The sequence below is a fragment of the Coenobita brevimanus genome, chromosome 74 (assembly GCF_032717465.1).
Source record: "Coenobita brevimanus isolate Jiangsu-jjx chromosome 74, ASM3271746v2, whole genome shotgun sequence".
In the NCBI taxonomy this organism is placed as follows: Eukaryota; Metazoa; Arthropoda; class Malacostraca; order Decapoda; family Coenobitidae; genus Coenobita; species Coenobita brevimanus.
In genome coordinates this window covers 25,797,601-25,824,187 of record NC_137027.1, presented here as the reverse complement: position 1 = coordinate 25,824,187, position 26,587 = coordinate 25,797,601, and the positions used below count along the sequence as shown (strand labels likewise).

The 26,587-nt window shown below is 41.1% G+C and overlaps 1 pseudogene; it reads right to left on the bottom strand.

The window, feature by feature from the left end:
- LOC145407805 (uncharacterized) overlaps nucleotides 1-20,126 on the bottom strand; it is a 178,888-nt pseudogene extending 158,762 nt beyond the window's left edge.
- Nucleotides 20,127-26,587: the final 6,461 nt, after the last annotated feature.

Genomic DNA, 26,587 nt, shown 5'->3' with positions numbered 1-26,587 from the left:
TGATCCTTCCCTTAGTTTTCCACTTAATTTTCTTTTATTATCTTTGTCATACGTTCCCCTCCCCATAAATTTTCTTTTATCTCTGTTTTTCCTCTTTATTTTTGCATTGGTATTTTGTTTCCATTCTTCGTTCTACCCTTTCCTTTTATCTCTTTTGCTTTTGTTTCTCTGTCTCTGTGTTCTGCTTCCTCCCTTCCTTTTTGCAATATTTTCTCTCATCCCATTTTCTTTTGTGTTCTTTTCCTTTATGTTCCAATGTTCTCTTTCTTCCATAATTTTTCTTATTCTTTCTCTTCGATTTTCCTTCTCATGTCTTTATTCCCCATCTTCTTACCATGTCGTCCTATCCGTCTTGTCTATTTTCCTCCTATTTTCCTTCTTTCTTGAATTTACCTCTTCATCCAAAAGTCTCTTACTCTTACCCTGCTTTCCTGCCCTCCTCTCGCCTCTCATTTCCTTCCCTTCCCTACTGCCATTCTCTTCTCCCTGTCTGTCCTCAGAACCAAGAATTCTTTCACTCTTACCCTGCATTCTTACCCTCCTCCCACCTCCCTCCCCCCTCATTTTCACCTCCCATATTCTCTTATCTCACCTTTCTTCACTCTTTCCTCCCCCCTCCATTCTCTCCTCCCTCTCTTTCCTCCTCACCCAGGATTCCTCCACATATCCTCTCCATCCTGCCCTTCCACGACAGGCTTATCACAGGTACAAAAAGTGCAGGTGAAGGAGTCTAATTCTCCCCTGATGAAACGCCTTCAGGTAGAGATGCAGCCATTATTTTGTGTGAGCTTAGGACAAATGACACTTACCTTTTGGCCATTATTATTATTATTATTATTATCATTATTGTTGTTGTTGTTTTGTTATTATTATTATTATTACTGCACAGAAGCAGAAACAGGAAAACACAACTCAGGAGAAACTGTTGCCTACACCACCACCACCACCATCATCATCATCATTGTCTAGTAATACAAACGATGAGGCTGCGATCCAGAAAAACGATTACGGAAAATACAGTTCCAGCAGAGTTGTTATGCAGTGAAATGGACCATACATGGGTTCCCTCATCATCCCGCCATAATGCAGCCAATCAGGGCGCAAATTATGACCGCCCATTTTTCTTCCCAATGTCGCGTTGCATCACATGCGCTGGAAATGGAATATTTTGGAAGACTGATGTTCTATGGGGAAATGATGATGGATTAGTTTTCTTTTTAAATTATTTGCTGAGTTGTAATTTCTTTCTGACGATTTTTTGTAGTTAGTAATTTATTTTCATTTTCGGTCTATGCACATTTCTGGTCTTTTCCACAAGGGTCTAGGTTAGGTCAGTTTTTTTTTTCTTTTTATGCGAGGAAGAAGGAACCAAAGGCCATGAGCCCGCAGTAACAGTTCCCTCCAAGAGAAAAACAAAATACAATATAGAGCCAAATTCAAGATCCGATCATTTTGAGATGCCTGGACACACTGCGTTTGAAAGACTGGAGATCATAGGCAGCAGGAAATACAGACAGAGGGAGACAGTTCCAGAGCTGACCTGTTGCATAAATGAAAGACTGGGAGTAACGGTTAACTCTTGCATTAGAGAGTTGGACAGAAAAGGGATGAGAGTTTGCTGCCAGACGGGTGCTACGCGCCCGTCGTAGAGGTGGAGGAATGCAAGCAGACAGTTCAGAGGAGCAGTGACCATTAAAGTAGCGATAGAAAAGAGATAAAGATGCAACAGTGCGGCGAAGAGACAGAGGTTGAAGGGAGTCAGTAAGAGGAGGAGAGTTAATGAGACGAAAAGCCTTTGACTCCACCCTATTGGGTAAGGTTAGAGGCTGTTCTTCAGTTAATGTTCCTATATCCTGCCCAACCCGTTTTTAATAATAGTTAATAGATATTATGATGATGATGATGATGATGAAAATGATGATGATGATGATGGTGATGATAATGAAGAGGATGAGGATGATTCATTGCCATACATTCGTGTCAAAAAGAGAACGGGGCGTGAATAATTCTGTGCCTGGCCATTGCTAGCACATCACTTAATTTTGACCTTAACCTGTGCGTGGGATTTACGAGGCGGAGTCACGCAGCGCCTGGGTATAGCAGTCTTATTGAGGAATCAATTAGAAAATAAACTTACATGTATATTCAAACTGTCTGGCATGTTGCGATGGTCTTTAATATATCCTATCTATCTATCTACCTATCCATAACTTTAGATAGATAGATATTGCTAATAATGACATTACACCAAACGTCACACCTGGTATAAAAAGTCATGAGGGTGCCAGCCACTCAGGTCCTCCAATATCTTACTTTGGTTTTAAGAGGTAAGAGAATGTAAGCTTGGAAAGTGCCTGGAGCCTGGGCCAGTGTATTTGTTTTTGTTGATGCTAATATTCTCGGTCAGAATCAGTGGTAGGCCGGGACTCTTCTTTGTCTGTTTTTAGCATCGTCACACTCGGCAATAGCGATATCTGTTTATTTGGACGCTTATCTCTCTCTCTCTCTCTCTCTCTTTCTCTCTCTCTCTCACACATATTCACTACGATAACGTTCCATACACTCGTATCTGTATTTAATTTCTTCCTTTAAGAAAATATTCTACCCAGCTTAAAGGTCACCTCTCTCAATCAAATGTACATTCGTCTGAACCCCACAGTGGGATGACGTCTTTAAACATTTATTCTTGTTACTTGTCACGAGTTATTTTCCTTCCAGCTTACGGGGATGACCTCTGAATTGATTATATACAGTCCCCATTAGCCTCTGAAGGTATATGACGGCTGTTTATAATTTCATTCTGGCTTCCCCCCAACGTTATTATTCAGCACAGGACTGAACTTTCAATAGAACAGTTGTAAACACTATCAGGCATTCCAGTTTATTTCCTTTTTTTCCGAGGATGAAGGAACCAAAGGCTACAGGTCCACACTATTGTTCCATCCACGAAAAATAGAAAACATCAGAGAGCCAAATTCAAGACCCGTTCATTTCGAGATGTCAGGACACATTGCATTTACAACAGGACTTCCTTTTATTCATACCTGCTATCACCCGACTACTTTATCTAGCCAAGAAGCGCTCATCGGTATTCAAAAGACTAATGCATACTCTCTATTAACCCTCATTTCCCACCCACCAGCGATTTTGATTCACCTCGTATATTTGCGTGTGGCCTGTGGTAGTGAATCGGTTAAATAATTGCCTCTAACAAAACACAGGCTATTTTTTTCCCTTACATTTTACCGCTGTAATGAATCTTCATTGGTCACGGTGGTAAATTGTGTTTATTAGGCCTACATTTTGTGGTTTTCGTGAATTTAGTGTTTAATGCTTCCCGATTTGTGATAATTTCTCTGCCTGCTCTACTACTTCGCTGCCTATTTCTGTGTACATGGCTATTACCTAGCCTCGATCTGCATTTACACACACACACACACACACACACACACACACACACACACACACACACACACACACACACACACACACACACACACACACACACACTGCATCTATATACGCGTAATAGCAAGTATGTGCAGTATTTGTAGTGTAAACCTTCATACACACTAACAATTTGAGTCTCTCTTTGAATTTCTCCCACGCTCTCTTGGAGGGACGCACACAGCAGGCCAAGAACCATTGTTTAATCCCTTTACCTTCAATGTTGTATTTCTAAGATTACTTTCGCTAGCATGGGACAATTTTATTTATTTTCAGAGAGACTTTGCTCACTGGGAAGGTCACACTGAGCCTTCATTAATCATTTTACTAAACGGCGTGTTCTCTAGGCTGAATAAATTGCCTGAAAGTATAAAGAATAAAGCAAAAGATTAAGTCACCGGATTCAAAGAGTTAGCAGAGCAGGTCCTCACATACACATTTCATCTAGGTTAACGCAGGAAAATTTTGCTTGGCTAAGCTAATCCTCTGTCCCCTCAAAGGTTAATTGGTTATTTCCCTTCGAACCTGCCCATTTCCCGGCCTATCTGCCTGCCTGTCTATCTGCCTGCCTACCCGTCCATTTCCTTGCCTACCCCCCCCATTGCCTTGCCTACCCGGCCATTTCCAGGCTTACCTGCCCGTATCCCGGTCTGTCTGCTCATCTGTCTGTCTGTCTACTTATCTGCTTGATTTCCTTCCCATTTTCCTACTTACCTGCTCGCTTCTGTGCCTACAAGCCCATTTTCCTGCCAATGTGTCTCCCTCACTCTCTGCCTGTCCACCCATTTCCTTGTCTACGTACCTGCCTCACTGTCTGCCTGTCTTCCCATTTCCAAGCTCACCTGTCCATTTCCCTGCCTATCTGCCTGCCTGTCCTAATACATGAATTCCTGCCTGCCTAACTATCTGCCTGCTTGCCTGTCTGCCTGCCTCTCTCTGATTGGATTTTGCCCATGGAACAAAGCCATGTGTACCGGTGCGTCGCTCGGCCGGATGCTCATCATTATTTTCAACTCTTACGAGGGAACGAGTGCTGGGGTAGACACACACACACACACACACACACACACACACACACACACACACACACACACACATGAAACAGACGTACCGTATATATACTCATGCTCCCTTCCCCACACACAAGCATACACATAAACACAAGCGCATATAAGGTACACCCATTCAGACATAAACGCATTCACACACGCACATGTATATGTACACATATGCATACGCATGCATCTACACAGAATAGGTACATACAGATGCACAGAGAGAGAGAGAGAGAGAGAGAGAGAGAGAGAGAGAATGTCAGCGCTGGTAGGAAAGTAATATTTTTAGGTTCACACCAACTTTCACCTTTTCTCTCTCTATAAAAAAAAAAAAAAAATCCTATGCACTTTCTGGCTCAATAACTCTAGATCTACGTATAAAAAAACAAAATCTGGAACTTGCCTTTAGAAGTAGGTTTATTTATACTTTCAGACAACTATATTGTAAGCAAATCCATCCTGCCTTAAGCCCCTAATAACTGTGACGTTGTGTTTCGTGTATGTTGCCTTCAGACGATTTTATTTAGCTCTGGAGAGATTGTTTTAGCAGGAGTCAGAGATTGTTTTAGCAGGAGCCTTTACTATCCTCAATTTAAACAGTCTGGAAATATCAAGAATTTACTGAAACAAAAGGACGTAACTTTGATTCATGGTTTTGAAATAATTATCACATCTAATAATTTTCTGTAAATCTGTGTACTCAATCTCAGTTAAATAAAATCACAGAATATTAGTTGAAAGATAATACTAATCTCGACTTTGAGAGGATTGCTATTAACAGTATTTACACTTTCATGTTGTTAAACTCGCTCGCACTTAAATAAACTTGTTAATGTTACGTGAAATAAAGTAGTGCAGAGAATGCGATAACAATAAGGTTAAAACCGTCATAACCACCTTCAGTACCATTATTACTATCACTATTATCCTTTCTATTTTAAATAATCACCTGTCCATTTACCATAGCCACCTTCATCATTCTAATTACACTCATTAACACCACTATCACAAATTTCATTTCACCAACCTCATTTAAAGTGCTGTGAACCACTTCCTCATTACCTTCGCTGTCTTAATTAAAATCATTATTATCATTCCACTCAAAACAACCACTACCTCGACCGCCATTACTCTCATTTAACTGTTTAGCATTATAATCACCTGCATCATTAACACTCTGTCTCCTTTAATTCACTCTCAGATAGAAAAAAAATCGTCAGGGGGTTACCTGGAAGAAAATACCTGAGTTGTCCCGGCCGTGAGAGGGTTGATGGCGACAGTATTAAGACTCTCAGGCACCTATGACTCCCCCTCAGCTGAATAAAATCGTCTGAGGTTAGTATCAATAACTTACTAGAGTTTTGCCGTCCATGAAAGGCTTATTACTGCCATCATCATTGTCCTTCCTTAATTAAAATCATCACCACCTCACTCACCACAACCATCACCACAGTCATCATTACCGACCTCTACCCGTCATTTCCTCCCCCCACTAAAGTAATGTCATCACCACTCTACTCTCATAATTATTTATATTAATTTTTATCACCATTAACAAAAAGGCCATTAATCTGTCTCTATTATGCTCATTTAAAACATTATTACCGTCTACGTCATCATTCTTACTATCTTAAAATAATCACCACGCCATCTGTCACCACCACCACCACCACCACAATTAAGCACTAGCACTGATTTTCTTTCAGCAACATTATCATCATCAAAACTCATTATCCTTACGATCTTAATTACAAGTGATTACCACTCCACCCAACATCACTGCAACCTCGACCAACAACATCGCAGACATCGCCGCCATGACTCATATTTTATTAATTACTATTTGCATTATCGTTATTAAAACTCATAACACTCTCTATCTTAATTTATTATCACCAGTCCACCCACGACAACCACGAACACCACTACCACCACCATCACCAATACCACCACCACCAATACCACCACCACAACCACCACTATAGTCATCACAACAACCACAACCATCACAAACATCATCATTACTCTTATTAAAGCCTATATCATTAACTGTTTTACCAACCTCCGTTTTCCTCATGATAGTAATTCAAGCCATCACCAATCCACTAACCACCACTACCACAACCACCACAATCACCACTACCATAAACGAGCGTTTTCCCTTTCCTCGTAACTTCCCATCATCAGGGAAGGCGGTGGTGTGGCGATAAGAGCAGTGAAGGTTGGAGGGGGTGGGGAGTGAGGAAGATGGTGGGGGGACTGAGCAGGGGTCGGAGTGGGGAGGGAGGGGATTTAAGGGTCGGTGGAGGAAGGAGGGAGGGAACAGGGCAGTTTCCTTCACAACGACGTAGTTATGCCTGGGTTATAGCAAATAATTTAGTCCCTCCCGCATACTTGCGTGGGTGTCCCGAGGATAAGCGTCGAGTTTATATATATATATATATATATATATATATATATATATATATACACACAAGTCGTCCTCATATTGTTGACCCTAACATTCTACGAGTTTGTATGTGTTGCACTGGAATAGCGAATAAAAGTTTGTGTTGTCAAAAAAAGGAAAGAAAATCATTGTAGTTTAAGCGATATAGCGATGCAGGATCTAAAGAGGGACGCCTTCTCGTGATGGCATCGATATAACAGATCCGGCTCCGCTGTTTGCTATATACAGATGTCCCTCAGCTTCCCTTCAGTCCCCCGAAAGGAAGTTAGTGAACAGCATAAGGAGCGCAATTTTAGATTGCAGTCCATCGGGTCCACGTTTCATACAAGCCTACAGCAGGATCGCAGCAACAAGTAGGCGATTCACTGAAATATGGAATATAATCCTCTGCAGATGGGAGGAATATAACATAAAACACGTCACCTTACCTTAGTTCTCTTACCGTGTTTTCCACGACATTATGTACGATGAGTGAAGCACCGCCGTGGCGCCGACCTGCGGCCGTATTTCCGTGTTGTTCTGCTGTGTGAATACGGTGTGTCCGGGGCGGGGTACACCGTCAGGTCCTCTGCCGGCCCTACCAGCGTCGTGGTGAGCTGGGGCAGGAAGCTGGGGAACACTGTAGGGGAAGAAACGAGGACCAGAGATTCGGGTGAAGAAACTACGGTAGAGAAAGGAGGTGGAGGAAGGAAAATATACACAGTACAAGCAATAGGTGAAGGAAAACAAAAGAAAGTAAGAAAAAGTGAGAGGAAGGAACAAAAAAAAAATATAAAAAAGAACAATGAGCAAGAAACGCACGGGCAAAGTAATAAATGTGGGATTGAAGATAAAAGAATATGCAAGAAAGGTGATAAAGGAGGTGAAGAGACGTGATGAGGAGTGTCAGGACCTTAATGAGATGACGAGGAGATGAGGGGGTAAAAGTGACCTACTGTTTTGATTATAGGAAGGTGAAAGAGAGAGAGAGAGAGAGAGAGAGAGAGAGAGAGAGAGAGAGAGAGAGAGAGAGAGAGAGAATGTCACTGTTGTAGCTGTTGCTGTTGTTAACAGTCTTATTTCTATAGTTACTTCTTAGCCTTTCACGATCGAATAAATTTGGCATTTTATTCACAGAAGCGCAGTGTGATTTATTTTATTAGTCATGGGAGTCCAAAAGTGCCCCTAATCATGTACGAAATATTCACACGAAGACACTGATATCTCCCACACAAGACAAACACGCTAACATTTCTACACATAAAGAGAATAACCTTGATATCAGCCCCATAACCTGACCCAGTGAATCTATATATACATACGGAGAGTCAGATATGTAAAAAAAAAAAAAAAAAAAAAAAGGAAAAAAAAAAGCAGATGTGGGTCGCGTACCGTAAGTTAAAGCTCCGTGTACCGTGTCTTGTCACTGTCAGAGACAAAAGTTTGCTCAGTATTTCACCCCTTTTACTTTTCACTTACCTCCCCTTTCTAATGTTCTTAATCTGTGACAGGCTTAGTACATTTCTCTACCCACTGATGATTCTCTTTGGTATGATGCGTCAGGGAAGAAAGAGACGGAAAAAAAATGTGTGTAAGGTAAATCAGTGGAGCAGCAAGCAGAACTTTTGTCTCTGACTGTAGATGTACCCAAGGTGAAGCAGTGTGTGTCCTCTTCAAAAGGTCGCGACACAAAAACTTCTTAACGTCCTAGAAAGTCTTTGTGCTAGGGCGATTACTTAACATAATTTGGTACACATTTAAAGTACAGTAACAAGCAAGAAGGCTCAGAATTCTAACCACCTCAGTGAATTTAAAGATGGCAATTGCTACCTTTATCTTCACGAAATTCCTAGAGAAGTTTGGTCGCAGAATTTGTTAAGTATTCAGTCCCGCGTCCCTGAACATCTAATTGCCCCATTAATAAGGACTGTTATCACCGTTCTTCCAGACAGCATTCTTTTCAGTCACAATGCAGTTAAATGCACATAAGCACATCATAACTACGAAGCTCTATGTAGCCTTAACTACAAGAGGCCTCAGAATACTAAACTGCAAATTTTAGTTATACATGAATATATACTAACCACTAAGTTCATTACACCTTTCACCACGAAGGGCCTCTACAATACAGTTAGCAACACGCCTTAGCTACAAAATTTCAACAACCCTTCACTAAAATCACCCTGACTGCAGTAATTAGATACTCTTAAGTACGAGAGGCCTCTAAAAACGCATAAACACTTCGTAACTACAAAATTATAAACATCTTTCATTACAATGGCCTTTAAAAAGTTAGTTGTACTCGAACGCACTTTAGGTACAAAGCTTCGTTTACATTTCATTATACGGTGCCTGTAAAGTAGCTATTTTAGTAACACAATGACACACCCTAACTATAAAGCTCTATCTAAACACAGTTAAACAAAGTTGTCCCAATCTTGTGAGAGTTGGCAGAAAAAAAAAAAGTAAAAAAAAAAAATGTGGGGGGAGGAGGCTATTTGTAACTCTGACTCAAGTTTATATTCAATTATTGGCGAAGTTGATGCACTCCCAGCAAGCCACGGAATCCACGAGACTCCGTTACGTCGAAGGTATGATTACGCCCAAGGCCAATAGTCTTATTGGCCTTGATTACGCCCACACGGTAAAACTCACTGGCTTCTGTTCCTGGTATTTGGTTGGATGTTGGCCTTCAGAAACGTCCTATGTCTCTCGTTCTTCCCGTAATTATGGTGGTACCATTCTTAACTGGCGGTTTGGGTGGGGCACGAACCTCTGTACAGTTATGCCACGTGTTCCATACCCGTAATGTGAACGGCTCTGATATATGTAAAAGGCATCACAATAAGATAAACACATAAGAATACAATGGTAATGTGTGTATTATAATATATGAAAGAACAGTAAACTTATTATGCATAAAATATTTATACGGCAATACAGAAACGTGGCATAAATATTATAGTGTTGCAAAAAAAAAAAAGTAGTCACTTTTATTGGCTGTTACCGTATTTCTGGGGTTGGTAATAATGTCACAATTATGATTATAAGATAATGTGCAGGAATATAAGTAAAAATATGCCAATTTCTTAGTAAAAAAAAAAAAAAATACATTAAACCCTCGTGAGCGGCAACACTCACACACACCCAGTCCGACCTGGCCAGAGTTTCCTCATATCACCTGGGTGGTGTGGAAATAAAGTCAAATTTACAATATGTACATTATAACGTAAAAGAAAATAACCAAAATGTATCCTAAAATACCATAGACGAGAGAGAGAGAGAGAGAGAGAGAGAGAGAGAGAGAGAGAGAGAGAGAGAGAGAGAGAGAGGGGAAGGCAGACCAGGGGCAGTGTTGAGTGCAGCTGAGTGAGAGATGGAGGAAGGGAGGGAAGGAAGGAGGGAGAGAGTGACTGAATGAAAACAGATAATGGCGCCACAACAGCGAGGTCATCTGGCACCATATGTAAAACAATTAATGTTTTTAAATATAATTAGATATAATAAAAACAAAATAAAGAAATGAAAACACAAGTTTATGTCACTCATAAAAGAAACAAAATTCCCAAGGGTGACGCACATCTCCCCCCAGGAGAGAGAGAGAGAGAGAGAGAGAGAGAGAGAGTTGAGTGCATTGTCAAGCTGAGGGAAAGGTGAAGGGAGGGAAGGAAGGAGGGCGAGAATGATTCAATGAAAACAAATCAAAGTGCCGCAAACCGAGGTCATCTGGCGCCATATGTAAAACAATAATATAATAAAACACAAAATAAAAAAATGAAAGCACAAGTTTATAAGACATAAAAGAAACAAAATTCCCTAGGGTGACGCACATCTCCCCCCAGGAGAGAGAGAGAGAGAGAGAGAGAGAGAGAGAGAGGGAGAGGCATCGCGGGTATGGATAACGTGGCAACACTGTACAGAGGTTCGTGCCCCACCCAAACCGCCAGTTTAGAGTGGTACCACCATAGTGCGAGGCTAAGATTGCTGAAGAACGAAGAAAGGATAGTGAAGAGTTCCCCCTTGTCCCTTGTTCTTCCTCCATTAAGCAGTCTTATTATGAAAGATAGTTACAAGAGGGACAAGGTAAGGGAAACGCAGAATCTATGTTTCTTGTCCTTCCTACAAAAACAAGACATGCTTGAGAGGGGATAATTACAGGAAAAACGTGAATATGAGACAAGAAGATCTTCACATGTCTTTCTAGGTTTTTGTACTAACAAATGTTATTAAAGAAAATGTGCAGAAACGACAATGAAAGGGAGACACAGAATCAACCGATGCCCCTTAGTCTACTTCGAAAAGCAAATTGTGTACTCATTTTACTCTAACTTGGCCTAAAAATGCAAATTTCCCCCAGGTTCCTTAGTCTGCCTGAACAAGCAAATTCTATACTTTTTCTTGCACTATCGTGAGCTAAAGAGACCTCCGCGTCATCTCGAATGTTGAATTTTAACAATAGATTAACACGAGAAAATTATACCAGTCATGAAGAGCTATAGAAAGGATGTAGAGTCGTCGTAATGTCTTTCTGCCATGGAGCTGCGTAAAAATAGCTGTAAAGGACGAAAATCAGGACCAAATTAAGAGGGAAGTATAGTCACAAAAAAGGGAAAATGATCGAAAGTTACGATGCGAGGCTCAGTCCCGGTACGTTTCGATGCAAAAACACGAACCTCCACTGAATTCCGCACGAGCCAAATTACTTCTGTTCCTCTGAGCTCTACAGTAAGGCATGAAAGTTACAGATATCGCTTCGGGGGGGTGAAATAAAAGCCAAAAATTAAAAGTGGGAGAGTTCGAGAGAGAGGACTGTGGCTCGGAATACGAGACGAGTTGTAGGTTTGTGTCGGTGGGTCGGAACATGTTGAGGTGGACGCAGAAAGGAAAGGTTGAGAGATCGTGAGGGAGAGGAAATGGGATGCTGCGAGAGAGAGAGAGAGAGAATTATATAGATCCACAGACCAAAAAGGCAGGAGTGATTTGGTAAAGTCATAATACTGAAACAAATACAAATTACAAAACTTTTAGAAGAGGACATCAGATAGATAGGCAGATAGATAGGTAGACAGACATACAGATAGACAGACAAATAGAACCACGAAGACCTGATTACGATTCCTTTTTGGTGTTTCAAACTTTAAATTGTTAGGAAGACTTACTCTCTAATTACAGAAGTTTAAGAACAGGAGACCAAAGTAGACTTCTCTCTCCCCATCCTCTTCTCTAGCTCTCCAGGGTACTATTATTACAGGAAATGAAGGGAGGGTAAAAAAAACATGGACAAGGAAAAAAAGTAGTATATTAAAATTAAAGGTTACTATACCTCATACCAATTAATCTGGCCAGGCATGTATGGCAACACTGTTCCTGCCGAGATTCTGATTGGCTGGAGGTGTTTGTTCGATTTCGTTGTTGCTTAAACCGATACTTTCTTTGTTATCAGATATGATACTGAGTTTGTCAACAATACAATCTCAAAAGCAATAAGAAATCCGTTATATACTTTACAACAGTGAAATTTGCGTAGGAAGACAGAAATATGAGTCAACGAAGTATTATAACAGTCCAAGTCAAGGTCAGCATTCGAACAATTCCTTTAAATCTCCGACACTCGATAATGTAACAGAAAATTAAGGAAACCTGCTTAATCTAAGCGCTGGTGTAACACACTTTTAAATTTTAAGATCAGTCCGCACTCTTAAATCGTGCCACAACTCTGAATAATTAAAAATTCTAATGAAAAGACGATTTGTGCGGGGAGGGGAGTTTGAAAAAATTACGAAAATCAAAGTAGGCTAAAGGAAAACTATTTCATTACATCTCTATTATCACAGTAAAGACTGATCTTAAAATTTAAATGTGTGTTACACCAACGCTTAGATTAAGCAGGTTTCCTTAATTTTCTGTTACATTATCGAGTGTCGGAGATTTAAAAGAATTGTTCGAATGCTGACCTTGACTTGGACTATTATAATACTTTGTTGACTCATTTCTATCTTCCTACGCAAATTTCATTGTTGTTAAGTATATAACGGATTTCTTATTGCTTTTGACGATTGTATTGTCGACAAACTCAAGTTATCACATCTGACAATAAAGAGAGTATAGGTTTAAGCAACAACGGAATCGAACAAACACCTCCAGCCAATCAGAATCTCGATGGGAACAGTGTTGCCATACATGCCTGGCCAGATTAATTGGTATGAGGTATATAATCATTAATACTGGAGGAGTTAATGTAGGCCAGATCAAACCCTTCCTACTTCTAAAATTCTCTCCTCAACTGAAAAGACAAAAATGTGGACCACAAAAATAACATAATATAAAAGATTTAATTGGATTTTAATGAGTAATATTAACAGGCTTCAGTTTACCAGGCCAGTCACTCTATATGCTTTCTTGGCTACTTCCTCGGGTAAAGAGGCTCCGTAGCATCTCTTCCTTTGCGATTTATTTTTTGAATTTGTCTGGTTAGTATCCTTTTGTGCGATGTAATTTCAGACTATGGATAAGATACAAATATTTATATAACACAGAATAGGACAGTAAAGTGTAAGAAGCAAAATAAATAGCTTAGGAAAAGGTGTTGAGGACCGAAGAGAATACCGGCCCTTCCCCAGTTTAATATTCGCTTCCTGCTCACTTCACCACCGGCTGTTAATCCCACACACTTAATAACAACTTAAGCAATTTATTCCCGTGACCTAATTACTCGCTCTTAAAATATAATGAGGGGAAGGAAGAGGAGAAGGGAGGATGCATTCGCGGTAGAAGAGTGGCCGAAACAGGTCTAGAGGCGTTAAAGTTGTCCTCAGATGTTGGAAAGACGAATATCATCATCATCATCATCGTCATGCTCCTCTTCCTCCTCCTCCTCTTCTTCATCGTCGACATTGTCTTCATGGTCATCATCATCATCATCACCATCATCATCTTTTCTTCCTAGCTGTGGACCAGGTGAGCTATAAAGAAAAACGATAACCACCGTAATAACCAAAGTATAAGCTAAACCTGCTAAACAAAAACTGCTAAAATCTGGTAAAGATCCCTAAAAAGCCATTGATAAAAGGATATAAATGCCTCATGATCAAGTACAACTAAGTCACAAACTACAGTTCTTTCACCTTAACTTGGCCCACATTTCCGTCCTCTAACAACTTATTTCACGTAGCTCAGTAGCAGAATAAGATAATACTATGACTCTGCATCTTTCCATTGCATTTACTCTTGAACAGCATGACATTCTAGCGTAAATCAGCTGCAACAACTCAGCATTCAAGATGGAGTTGTGGAAATTTTAGGCCAAGTTAAAGTAAAAGGAGTATAAATAGGTATCGACTCGTAGCAGTTCCTTTTAAGATGGGGAGGGGGAGGACGTAGGGGCTTGGAATGCCGGTCCCCTGTAATGAGGTTTTAAGTGGCTGGAAGTGGCACGAAGTGGCACCTGGCTCCACCTCGGCTTTAAGAGGTATGGAAGGAAGAAGGAAGGGCTTGGTGGGGAGAGAGAGAGAGAGAGAGAGAGAGAGAGAGAGAGAGAGAGAGGCGGGGGGTAGCAATAAGGGAGGTACTAAGGATGATAGGGAAGGAGTGGATTATGGAAGAAGCAAATGATGGGAGGGATAGATGGCGGGAGAGAGAGCAGGAGGAGCAAGGGTAGAAGAGATGGTGATGGAATTTGATAACAGGATGGAGAAGGAAAAAAAGAAAGGGGGAGGGGAGACAGGAGACGGAAAAGGAAAGACAGAGGAGGAGAAGGGGCGCTGGTGAGGAAGATGGGGTTGGCGATGATGGTGATGAAGATAGAACAAAAGAGCATAAAGAAAAGAGGATGTCTGCAGTAGGTAGGCTGGTTACTACTTGGCAATTCCTATCGAAGAGTAAGACGAAGGATACGGGAACTAGAAAGCGTTCAAAGAGCGCGTACCTCAGCCAATGTCTATCTGTCTATCTATTGCCAGACGCCTCAATCCCGTTTGGGGTGGGCACAAACAAATCGCCTCCAAGTCGCCCTGTCCCCCGCCATTTCACTGCCCTGCTCCCAACTCACACACCCCTCTCTCATATAACTCTCCACCTCATCCCTCCATCTCATCCTCGGCCTCCCCCTCCCTTTTCCCCCCTCCACCTCACTCACATACACTCTCTTCGTCAGTCTTTCACCCTCCATCCTCTCCACATGGCCAAACCACCTCAGTGTGTTCCTCATAACGCTTCCTATCACATCCACATCCACACCACAACGCTCCTTTATATCCTCATTCGTCAGCCTGTCTCTCCATGTGACTCCACAGGCTCCTCTTAAATAACTCATTTCCACTGCTCTCACTCTTGACTTGTGTCCTTCCAACAACGTCCAAGTTTCAGCCAATGTCATTGCCATTAAAAAGGATCCGGATCCGGATCCAGGGATAAATGATCCGGATCCGGATCCGGATCCTCCATAATAAAAAAAATAATCAAATCTTTCTTGGTACATGGCCCACCTTTCCACAAAATTTCTCTGAAATTCATTAAGAGCTTTTGGAGATATTGTGCGGGATACTCCGGATCCGCCAGCAAGTTTATATATATATATATATATATATATATATATATATATATATATATATATATATATATATATATATATATATATATATATATATTCCCCATGGCCCACCCTTTCACATAATTTCATCAAAATCCTTTCATAACTTTTTGAGTAAAGATGCTAACTGACAGACAGACAAACAGACAAACGAACCAAGGGCGGCTAAAACAGAACCTTCTTGGCGCAGGTAATAATACAAGAATCACGTGAAAATATTATCTCCCCAACCCACCAAGCCCTTTAGCCGAATCTGTCAGGAAAAAAAAAAATGAATTACATAAGGAAGAAAAGGAGACACTGAAAGATAAAGATGGGAGACAGATAGAGAGAATTAGTTAGAAGGGAGAGGAGGAGGGATAGAACAGAAGTGGAGATCTGTAAAAGCAGGAGAAGTTAAAAGTTGGACGAGTCCGAATGATGAAGATAGCTGGGAAAAAGAAAAAAGGAGGGATGAAGACTTGGGTTGGATGAGGGATGATGAAAGTGAGAGAAGACAGGGAGAGACAGGAGTGGAAATGGGGTGAGGGGACCAGGAGATGAAGTGAAGACAAGGGTGACGTAAGTGATGCTGAAAGTTAATAGATAAGTAAAAGAGCTGAAGAAGAGGGGAAAAAGGAGGAGGAGTAGATGAGAAAGTAAGGCAAAAGGAGAGAGACAGAAACTAGAATATGAGGAGATGGGGTTGGAGGAACGGGAGATGAAGCAAAAAGGACAGATTAGGTAAAGATGAAAGTTAGGGTATAAAACAGAAGGAGAGGAAGATAACGAAGGTGGGAAACTGGAGTGACTGTGAAGATAATGGAAAAAGAAGGAAGAGACAGCAAGAAAATTAGGTGGAGGTGGGGAGCGAAGAGTGGAAGAGAAAGCAAAGTGAGGAACAAATTAGTTACTGAGGAAGGAAGACTGGGACAAAAAGACGTAAGAATAGGGAGGAGGTGGGAAGATGAGTGCAAGTGAAAAGCAAATGGATGAAACACAGGAAGCAGGGGAAGGAAGTAGGTGAAGCCGTATAAGAGATGAAGGTAAATGATAGTAGATGAGGTGGGGAATATATAGAAGTAAGAGCAATTGATAAGAAGAGGAAGGAGGAGGGGAGAAAGTAGGGGAGAGAATAATGTGAGACGCTAGAGAGAGAAAGATAGAAGAGATGATAATAGATTAGCTAAGGGGAGGGGAAGAAGCAGGATCGAGTGATGGAAGATAAGGAAGGAAGGGTGGAGGAGAAGCAAGAGAAGGAGATGGAGATGGAAAGGGGAAAACGTGGGGGGAGGTGATGGAAGAGAAGGAAGGAAAGAAGGGAAGGTAAGAGGTGATAGATAGGGAAAGAAAGGAGGAGAAGTAGGGACATATAAGATCAGAAAGGGAAAGAGATATGAATAAGGGAAAGAATACACGGATAATGATGGTGTAGATAGGGAAGACGTTTATTAAGGGAAGAGATTTAAGGGATGGGAGGAAATGGAACACATAAATAGCAGGTGTGGGAAAGATTAGCAGGTGGCAGTGACTGTATGTGGGGAAGATAGAAAGAAAAGGTGAGACAGAAATGCTTATGGGACAAATGAAGGTGAAGCTGGAGAGGATGAAGATGGAAATGAATGTGAAGATGGGACGAAAAATTTGAAATATAGGAGCTATTTGGGGCAAAAGAAGGTATGGAAGGTAAAGATGGGAATGGATGTGAAGATGGTGTGAAAAGGTAAGATAGAAGATTAGTGAAGGTAGAGGGGATGGAGATGTGCCTTTCCTGGCCAAAATATAATCACTTCTTCCTATGACGGTTCTCAGTCATTATTTCAACTTTGGTATAATTCCAGTCACCAGTTTTTCCATAATATTGCAGAAGGACAGAAAGGCAAATAAACCATGTCAAAAACGTACTGTACCACCCCAGCGCTAGGCAGGCAGGTGTAATAGACATATTAGCAAGAAGGAATAAACGAAATAATAGATAAATAAACAAATAATACAATGAGGGGTACATGGACGTCAAGGAAAAATAAGGAGTCAAGGAGATGTAAGATTGCGAACGAAGTCAAGAGAAACTGGAGAGAGGAAAGGAGGCAGGTGAAGGGGACGACTGAGTTGACGACTGTTAAAGGAGTAAGGGAGGCTAAGGAGATCAGCCATCAACTTGGAAGAATATAATTAAAAAAATGAAAATGTAAGAAGAAAAAATAATCATAAAAGAATATCGTATGGCAGAAAATGAGGAAAGAAAATCGAAGAGAAATCAAATCCAAAACGAATGACGACAAAAAATTGGAAAACAAAGATGATGGAAGTAAAACAAAAATCTAGACGTAAGAGAGACTGAAGGAGAAGTAAAATTATGTACGAAATGGTGAGAAACTGGTGGAAGGAATGGAGGAAGGTGAAAAGGACGACCAGCAGAGGAGAGAGAGAGAGAGAGGGAGGCTAAGGAGGCATCAGTCCACTCTCCTCACTGCTCAGACCTCGCGACCTAATTACTTAACTCAACTTTCCCAGACTCCTCCTCCTCCGACCACTACTACTACTCTCTCCTCTTTCGTCTTACCTCTCTCTCTCTCTCTCTCTCTCTCATCTTCTCTTCCTCCTCCTCCTTTTCCTCCGTCCCCCTTTCCTCTCCTTTCCCTCCCATTCCCTCTCCCACCTCCTCTCTCCTCCTGTTCCTCCCCTTTCCACCTCTCTCCTCCTCCTGTTTCTCCCTTTTTCATCACTTTCCTCTTCCCCTCCCTCTTCTTCTTGCCCTCCTCCTCTTCCTGCATCTGGAGCTTCACAGAGCCTCGGGGGATGGTGGAGGGGGGAGGGGGAGAGGGAGGGGGAGAGGGAGGAGGAGGGGGAAGGGGATGGTCGAGTCTTTTGTTGGCAGTTCTGGTTTTCCGTCAAGCTGGAAGAGTTTTTATGATTTTCGTCAACTGCCCGAGATTATATTTTTCTTCGTGAGTTTTTGAGCACGTGTGTGAGAGAGAGAGAGAGAGAAAGGGGGGGAGGGAGGGGAATCCTATCAAAGTAAAGTACCTCAGGGCTCAATACTGGGCCAATAATCTATACATATGACTCAGATGCAGCAGACGAGACGGAAACTGGTAATGCAGACGCAACCCGTAAATGATATAACTGCAGAGAGTGATGGCTGGCGTTGCAAAATCATTTATACAAAATCTGGAAGCTTAGGATCTCTCTGCAACTTGATTTTACCCTTTCAACATATTAATTTGAAGAATCCTAATAAACTCCTGGTATGCAAAAGGTAATTAAAATATAAAGGTGATGCACGTTCACGTAAATACGTCTTGCTATTATTTTAGGTTGCTTAAAAAATCATATCGTTCATATAACAAAAATATTCGCTATTTCGTTAAAAGTTTTTCCTATGTTGTTTGGAGAATGAGGGAGAAATTTTGTGTGTGTTTACCTTATCTTTTACTTCTGCAGAGTATCATTTTCTATTATTACCAAGGATAAACCACACTAATAAAACCACAGAGTTGGTATAGACTGTGTAGCAATTTAACTCTCTCTCTCTCTCTCTCTCTCTCTCTCTCTCTACCACTTCACCCACTCCACTCCCATCTCCCAGCCATTCTCTCCAACACCACCATACCTATTGCGCTGTAAGTTGCGCAGGTCAAGGAGGAGGCTAATTGAAAGTTGAGTTTATGGAGGGTATTCATTGCCGGCTACACTGGGACGTGGGTGCCGCTCTTAACAGTGTTTTATTGCAGCCTGTATAATGGCAATTCCCGTTCCTGTTATCGCGTCTGACTCACATTACGATCAAGGGCTCCGTTCTCCATCGCTTACAGGAGATTTCGTTAACACACGTCTCCTCCTCTTCTCCTCTTCCTTCGTGATTTATTTTATTTATTGCCTGTTAGTACTGCCTATTACTATTACTCTTTAATGGCGATACTTCTCCGTGATATCGCACCCGACTTGCAATACGATAATAGGCTCCGTTCTCCACTGATTGTAGATTTTGTAAGAGCCCTCATTACTCCTTCTTTAGTGGTTTATTTTGTGTATTATAAATTACTATTACTGTCTATCACTATTGCCATCTATTACTGTTACCATTATTCTCTTGTATGATGCTGGTGTAAATTATATTGGCATTTAAACGATATTAATAGAGAATATATTATTTCACTTGTTCCATATTAATATTTCCTGGCATGTTATTAATGCAGATATAGTCGGTTTAAAATTTTTGAATAACATGGAAGAGAATATTGTATTTTACCCATAACACACACACACACACACACACACACACACACACACACACACACACACACACACACACACACACACACACACACACACACACACACACACACACACACACACACACTATCCTTCTGTAAGTTGATGCAAATTATGTAGGTACTGTGCTAACTTCTTAACCCTGAGAGCGCACTCTGTACTTTAGGGGAATCTCTCTGAGTAAGGAGCTTAGAAACACCTGCCATTAACCCCTGCAGCCTGAATACCTTGAATCTAATTTTATCTAACATCAGAGACCCATTGCAGTGAAGGAATTAAGTAGATATAAATAACGTATCAAAATGTTAACATGCAAAATACATCGCTATGGAAGAAATGCCATCCAACCTGCCATGCTATCGAGAATAAGAGATTAACAGATTGTAGCCCCTCGTCAGTGTTTATATATATATCCCCTTAATCCTGCCAATATATTCCTATGACCACTGTTTTCATTAGACACCTGATATACCTCGCGCCTTTCACTGCAGGCGGTGTAATAATAATCGAGGGCCACATCGTCCACTCATTACCCAGGCTGGTGCAGGCCTGGCGTAATTTTGGGATTGACATTAACGACACATTTACTGAGAGGGAGAAAGGACTCAGACCACATTTACTTTAGTCGCTCGTTAGCCACGTTAATCCTTGATTTTGGTGACTTTTTTTTACTTTACAGAGAAGGAGAAAGGAATCAGAACTCATTTACCGGTACTTTATTCACATTTGTTCGTTAACCATTTTACCTCCTTTATTTTTGGTGACTTTTTTTACTTCGTTCTTAATTTGACATTTTATTCTACTTTTAGGTAGACTTTTTGACTGGAAAGGATTAGATATAGAATTCAATCATCTTTTCATTATTAGTATGTTCTAAGTTACCAAAAACCTGCTCATTTAAACGAGTCACACACTCATTCACCTACCATTCAAGCCCCCAGAATTCTGACTTACAATCATAGGCATAGACATCCAGTCTTATACAGTTCATATTAACCATCAGATAGAGTCAATCCCCGTACAGACAAAAAAAAAAAAAAAGTGAACTAAAACCACTTATTTCAAACAAATATCGAAACTGAAAGAGAAATTGGAGCACAAAAAAGCATTATGTCATCAGATTTATTCTTTTCAGATATCGAAGAGAAACGTCAAGGTGAGAGAGGTAAGAATCAGACACTGGAATAAATTCCTTTGATGCAGTGTAAAAATTAGAGAGCATGAGTAAATGAGTGAGAGGAACTAAGGTGTGAGGTGAGAGGGAGCGAGGGAGGGAAAGATGAGAGAAGGGTAAGTTTGGGAGATGTGAGAATAGGGAAGGCCAAGGAGGAGGTCAGGGAGGAAGTGGGAGGAAGGGCATGGTGGAGAGGAAGAAAAAAGAGGACATGAAGGGGGGAGTGGATGGATAGGAGATGGAGAAAGAGGAGGGAGGGCAGAAAGTGAGAGGGTGGTGAGAATGGAGGAGGCCAGGGAGGAAGTGAGAGGAAAAGGGAGAATAGGAAAAAGAGGTGAAGGAAGATGGACTGGGTGAAATGACAAGAGGGGAGAAGATTTGGGAGTGGGAGGAGGTTGAATGATGGAGGGAGGTGAGAATGGGAGAGACTAAGGATGAAGTGAGAGGAAGGGAAGGCGGAAGAGGAAAATAAATAACAGGAGGAAGTTAAGATGTCATGGGGGAAAAAGAAAGTGAGTGGGAGGGAGCGCGAGTGGAAGTGAAAGGCGTGGAGTTAGGAGGGGTAGGAGAGATTAGAAGAGGGTGATGGTCGGGAAGAAGAGGTGCAAGAGGAGGGAAATTTCAGGAGGAGGTAGGGAAAGAAGCAGCAGAGGAAGTGGGAGGAGGAGAAGAAGAGGGGAGGAAACGGGAAGGTGACAAGGCAGGAGGTCAAGGAGGAAAGAAAAACGAGGGAGTGTGAGAGAACGAGGGTGTAGGTGAAGAGAGTTGGGGTTAAGGATAAGAAGACGGAAGGAAGGGAGAATAGGGGGGCAGGGAGAAGGAGGGAAAAGAGGGAGGAGGGAGAGGGGAAGGGGATATAAGAGTCTGAAAAGTGGAGGGGAATGTAGAGGAGGTAAAAGAGTAAAAAAAAATAGTATTGGGTGGAGAGAAAGGGAAAGGCAAATGCAGGGGGGGATAGGAGGGGAAGGAGGAAAACGAAAGAAGAGGGTGAGAAGGAAGAGGCGGTGAGGAGAGTGCAGAGAGAAGGAAGAAAGGAAGGATGGGAGGGTGGGAGGAAAGAAGGCGACTCGGTGGCTAGGTCGATAGGGAAGTGGCCTCACGTTAGGAGGACGGTTTGTAATGGGTTTGAGCTCCACTGATTGAGGATTAACAACCCATATCTTGTCCTACAAAATAGCACAACCTAAGCTTCATATACCACTACTTTCTATGGTTGGTTTGGTCATATTTGATAGAGCTGAGCCACTAGTAAAACTTACGTACCAGGTCATGTTATAAAGAAGGAATGGGTCTCCTTGTTACTAACCGAATCAGCACTCCGGTCTGACTACACCTGGTAATCAACTGGTCTGGCAGGTGTTAGAGATCATCGTCAGGGTAGAACAAATACAAGATACTACGATTTCCTGCTTCACCGTTTATGCCACGTCTCTGTTCAAGTCTGCCCAAAACCTCCAGTGATTTTACAGTTCAAGAGAGAGAGAGAGAGAGAGAGAGAAATGGGAGGCCAAGGGAATTTTTGAAAGAGAGTGTAAGATAGAGAACAAAGAGATTTCATTTTCATAGGAGAGGGAAGGGAGAATCATAACCTAGAACAGACGGGAGCTTGTGAGGTGAAAAGTGTTGTTATTATCGTTCTGTGGTTTTATCATCATCTGAAATGTTAACCCTGTCGACTGCAGACTTAATTTTTCTCTCTGAGTCCACCATCCTCCTTTTGAGAGCACAGGAGGGAACTGAGGGGTGCTTTTGTGTAACCGGATAGTGAAGCCACCCAGTTATATCGCTGCCACCACGTGAAGGCGTCCCTCTCCACACCATAGGCAATTATAAAAGAAGTAAATGGAGTCGACTAGCTGATCAGTAAATGGAGTCTGATCAGCTAGTCAGGGCAGGTGTGGGTAAGGGGATGGGTCTGTTATGATGTGGCAGGGGTAAGCCAGTTCTGCTGTCGGGCCCTGCTGCGGATGTCACTGATTGCATTGCGCAGTTGACCCTTGTGCGGTCTGGTGCCGTGAGGGTCTGTCCGTTCTCCCCTTTGGGGCTAAGATGCGAATGAATGTGTTTGAATGGATGAGTAAATGGGGAGTGTGTCGTCCTGTCTCGGCTACCTCCCTTTCCTTGGGGGAAGCAGCCTAGGTATATAGATAGATAGATAAAAATGGAGTCGAGACGGGAGGATGTAAAAGATGTAGAAGGAAGTCAAGATGTAATGAGAAAATAGAAGATGTAGAAGGAAGTCAAGATGTAAAACAGTGGTTAAAAGACGAAGTCCAAAAGTGTTAAAGAAGATATTGAAAATGAGTAAATGGAGAAAGACAAAGATGTTTAGAGAAGAAGACAAAGATGAAAAGGACGCGAGAAAGGATGAAATCATTGATGCAATAGAGAGAGAAAAAAGAGAAATATAACAGTTAAATGAATGGAGAAAGGAGGATGGTGAATGAAGAAGGGGAGAAGAGGACGGAGGAAGACAAAGGTGTGAGAAGAGGAAATATATACTGTAAAAGAGCGATAAAAATGGAGATAGTAAAGGATGTGAGAGGAGTTAGTCAAAGATGCAAAATGTAAAAGTTGGAGATTTAATAACAAGGAGCGAATGATGCGACAGGAAAAAAATCAAAGCTACTGTACAACAGAAGGGAAAGGGGACGAGGGTGAAGGACTGCGTGAGAGGCGAAGGAACGACTGAGGAAAAGGTGAGGGGAAAGGCGAGAGAGGGGCGAGAGGGGATGAAGGGGAGATAGAAAGTAGAGAGGTGAGAGGGGAGAGGACCTATGGGATCTGGTGAAGAGAATGGAGGGAAGAGCAAAAAATGGGAGTCAGAAACGAGAGAGGGAGGAAAAGAGGGGAGGGATAAAGGCACATAGAAGGGGAGGCAGAGAATGAAAGGGATACGGAAAGTTTTATAAATGGGACAGGGAGTAAGGAATGAGCCTTGAGGTGAAGAAATGGATGAAGGGCGGGAAGGATTACAGATGGAATAAAGGAACAGGGAAGTAGTAAGAAGGAAGGAGTCAGGGAAAAGAGTAAGGGATGAAGAGTGTGAAGGAGGCTGGGGAAGCGAGAGGAAAATTGGGAGTAAAAGAGAGAGTGCGGGAAGAGGACAAAAGCGGAAAATGAAGGGCGGGAGAAGAGATAGGAAAGAACAGATAAAGTGAATAAAAGGGAGGAGAAGAAGGGGGGAGAGAGAAGCGAAGAGGAGAGAAGACAGGAGGAGGAAAAATAACTCGTGTCAGCATGGACAGCCCCTCAACACTCACAAAATCTTTTTAATTTCGGATAAAATGTGGTCGAGATATCTCGCGGCTAAAACTACGGTATTTTCACAGTAGTTCCGGCTGTGGGATATCTCAAGGTTTCTATCAGATTTTAAACACATTTATTAGACGGGTTGAGGGGCAGCCCGTGACGAAACATGCATTTTCTCTCTCTCTCTCTCTCTCTCTCTCTCTCTCTCTCTCTCTCTCGAACAGTAAGTTAATGGATAAGGTCGTAGAGCAAAGCCAATTTGGCTCTTCCCAAATATCTTTGTATCTTGTTTTTTATACTGATACCATATTCATGAAACTAGTTAGTATCTTAACATTCACGAAATGCATTTACAATTTTTTATAATGTTTGTTATCCTTTTCTTTGCGTGATGCTATATATATGTATTTTTAAGAGTCTGGTGTTACACTTCTACAGCACACAGCCCAGTCGTTGACATCTACAATTACCATCTGTGGTGATCCAGGCAACTTCACCGTCCATTTCCAAGAGCGTTTATCTAACATACCATCTATTCCCCTTTTCATTACTGCCTTCAAAAAGGTAAGCACATGGTATCATTGTAGTACAATTGGACCCCTTTTCAAGTACTGAAACTGTTTCTTACCTTCGGATTGATTCAGAGACGTAATTTATCAGATTTAAATTATTATAGCTGTGTAATGTGGAAAACTGGGCTAAGTTACAAAAAAATAGTGATATATAACCTGACCACATCAACCTAGCCTGTCTGGATATAACTTGACCAAACCAATCGTAACAGTTTCACCAGATTTACCAACTTTGCTATAAAGTATCAGCTAAAGTGGAAAAGCAAATTAATGTCAGTTGCTTTGTTGCTCTTTGTAGGTGTCTATCATGAAGGCCAAACAATAACATTATGTGCACAAATAAAACTGTACTGTATTACTAATTATAAGAGTGGATTAACCGCCTTAGAGCATCCATCCAGTATATCTGTACAGTACAGGTTTCTCTCTTCAGAGAAGTTACTTACCAAAAGAAAAAATATGTTTTGTATGTTTTGAATAAATTTACCAATTTTATATTCCTATATATCATCACACCAATTTTGTTACAGGTATTTACTCAGATGGATCGACACCAGCGAATGTTGAATATCTTGGATGACTGGGATCACCAAGATCAACTTGATGCCAAAATTGGAGCCCAGAGACTTGTTGCACGGCAAATTCGTAGAATTATTCTAGGTAATAATGGAAGATACCTCCAAGTAGTTTGTCCCTACATTTATATGCACATAATACAGGCACCCTAGAGCTTTAACTATAGTCTTTGCTTTCTGTTTTCTTCATTCTCATGTCCAGTAACGTATATTTATGGTTTTGAGCATTACGGTATCTTTAATATTTTACCCCTAAGTATCGAGTTATTAGGTCTTTCTTTGTACATTGTATTTCTATACTTTGGATTCTTCTGAAAGTTTAGGAAATTCCCATTTTGTCCTTAACTGCTGTGTATTATTATCTCTCAGTGACTTGAACATCATGTCCTTTCCCCAGACCAGATGGACCCATTTACTGCTATGAGTGAGGAGGAGTTTGTTAATCGCTTCAGACTGACAAAACATGTGATGTCTGACCTTATTTAGGAAATTCTGGATCAGCTTCCTGTCACTCCTGATAGAAGAGGTAAGTACTTCCAAAGAATTGCATCATAATAACTTTTACAAACTTTCAGTGGCTTGAACACTTCTGAGTGAAGTGCATTAAAAAAAAAATAGATTTTGCTTCAAAAACTTATGAAGCCCTACTAAGTTTTTTTTTTTCCTGATCAGCAGCTTGACCAGCAGTTGATGCTCATGGAGAGGGCAGTTAATGAACTATTTTTCAGTGGGAATTAAAAAGAAAAATAATTTTGGGAGTGGTCTATTAACAAGTACAGTTTAAGAGAAGAAGGCAAAAAATTTCATCCAAAAAGTTATGGAGATACTCTTACCACTTTTCTGATACATTCATTATTTCTCAGTATGGTTACTACACTCATTATTTCTCAATATGATAAATAAAAAAAAACAAGGTTAGGACAGAATTTAGCTGTTTTGTTTCACCTAATAAGACCTAAATTGGCTCTTTTCTTTTACCTCCATTTTTTTTAAATTATCTTGCTTTGTTTTAATACTTTCCGTACATCTGCATGCATAATATCTCTAATTTTCTTGAATCTGCTAAAATTTTCAATGGTATTTTATTGCCCCCTTTTTCTTTTTAAACCATGGTCAGTTTATTTATCCCAGATTTTTTTCCCTGTTTTAGATTATTGTCCATGAAAGAGTTTAAAAGGAGAAATGCAGTATATATTTAATTATATTATGATTATACGTTGTTATGATGTATTATGTTATATGG